We start from the raw sequence: 2519 nt of genomic DNA, 5'->3' as shown, positions 1-2519 counted from the left end.
TTGACTTTGTACATTTTGAACTCAAATACCTGTACTTTCTACTTCTCACATGTTGAACTCAAATACCTGTACTTTCTACTTCTCTCATTTTGAACTCAAATACCTGTACTTTCTACTTCTTACATGTTGAACCCAAATACCTGTACTTTCTACTTCTCACATGTTGAACTCAAATACCTGTACTTTCTACTTCTCTCATTTTGAACTCAAATACCTGTACTTTCTACTTCTTACATGTTGAACCCAAATACCTGTACTTTCTACTTCTTACATGTTGAACCCAAATACCTGTACTTTCTACTTCTTACATGTTGAACTCAAATACCTGTACTTTCTACTTCTTACATGTTGAACCCAAATACCTGTACTTTCTACTTCTTACATGTTGAACTCAAATACCTGTACTTTCTACTTCTTACATGTTGAACTCAAATACCTGTACTTTCTACTTCTTACATGTTGAACCAAATACCTGTACTTTCTACTTCTCTCATTTTGAACTCAAATACCTGTACTTTCTACTTCTTACATGTTGAACTCAAATACCTGTACTTTCTACTTCTTACATGTTGAACCCAAATACCTGTACTTTCTACTTCTCACATGTTGAACTCAAATACCTGTACTTTCTACTTCTCACATGTTGAACACAAATACCTGTACTTTCTACTTCTTACATGTTGAACTCAAATACCTGTACTTTCTACTTCTTACATGTTGAACTCAAATACCTGTACTTTCTACTTCTCACATGTTGAACTCAAATACCTGTACTTTCTACTTCTTACATGTTGAACTCAAATACCTGTACTTTCTACTTCTTACATGTTGAACTCAAATACCTGTACTTTCTACTTCTTACATGTTGAACTCAAATACCTGTATATTCTACTTCTTACATGTTGAACTCAAATACCTGTACTTTCTACTTCTTACATGTTGAACTCAAATACCTGTACTTTCTACTTCTTACATGTTGAACTCAAATACCTGTACTTTCTACTTCTTACATGTTGAACACAAATACCTGTACTTTCTACTTCTTACATGTTGAACTCAAATACCTGTACTTTCTACTTCTTACATGTTGAACTCAAATACCTGTACTTTCTACTTCTTACATGTTGAACTCAAATACCTGTACTTTCTACTTCTTACATGTTGAACTCAAATACCTGTACTTTCTACTTCTTACATGTTGAACACAAATACCTGTACTTTCTACTTCTTACATGTTGAACCCAAATACCTGTACTTTCTACTTCTTACATGTTGAACTCAAATACCTGTACTTTCTACTTCTTACATGTTGAACTCAAATACCTGTACTTTCTACTTCTCACATGTTGAACTCAAATACCTGTACTTTCTACTTCTTACATGTTGAACCCAAATACCTGTACTTTCTACTTCTTACATGTTGAACTCAAATACCTGTACTTTCTACTTCTTACATGTTGAACTCAAATACCTGTACTTTCTACTTCTTACATGTTGAACACAAATACCTGTACTTTCTACTTCTTACATGTTGAACTCAAATACCTGTACTTTCTACTTCTTACATGTTGAACTCAAATACATGTACTTTCTACTTCTTACATGTTGAACTCAAATACCTGTACTTTCTACTTCTTACATGTTGAACACAAATACCTGTACTTTCTACATCTTACATGTTGAACTCAAATACCTGTACTTTCTACTTCTTACATGTTGAACCCAAATACCTGTACTTTCTACTTCTTACATGTTGAACTCAAATACCTGTACTTTCTACTTCTTACATGTTGAACACAAATACCTGTACTTTCTACATCTTACATGTTGAACTCAAATACCTGTACTTTCTACTTCTTACATGTTGAACTCAAATACCTGTACTTTCTACTTCTTACATGTTGAACTCAAATACCTGTACTTTCTACTTCTTACATGTTGAACACAAATACCTGTACTTTCTACTTCTTACATGTTGAACTCAAATACCTGTACTTTCTACTTCTTACATGTTGAACTCAAATACCTGTACTTTCTACTTCTTACATGTTGAACTCAAATACCTGTACTTTCTACTTCTCTCATTTCCCAAACAGCTGGTTCCTTTAGTCTGAATGTGTGTTGATGCGTGATCATTATTCTTTAGAGTCATTGCGTGCCTATTGATTTGAACACGATCCGTGTATCCATCATTTCCTGGTCTTCTCTAAAGAAGAGGGACCAATGGAAACGTTGTCATGTTGCCGTTGTTCAGCATGGAAACATTCATTAGCTAACAATGACATTATTGTTCTATTAATATAAAGGGAGGTCAGGTACTCTTTAAAACTGCTGCTAGTTATGGGAACTTTTTACTGAAGTACATTTCAAAGCCTCTTTACTTTGACTTGAGGAAAGAAGTTTAGTCAGTACTTCTACTTTTACCAGACTATTTTTAAACACGAGTATCTGTACTTCTACTTGAGTAAAGGATGTGTGTACTTGTGTATTTCATGTTGGAGTGTGTGGTACATGCTGAC

This window comes from Gymnodraco acuticeps, unplaced genomic scaffold (genome assembly GCF_902827175.1).
Source record: "Gymnodraco acuticeps unplaced genomic scaffold, fGymAcu1.1, whole genome shotgun sequence".
Classification (NCBI taxonomy): domain Eukaryota; kingdom Metazoa; phylum Chordata; class Actinopteri; order Perciformes; family Bathydraconidae; genus Gymnodraco; species Gymnodraco acuticeps.
Note: the sequence above shows the minus strand (reverse complement) of the source record.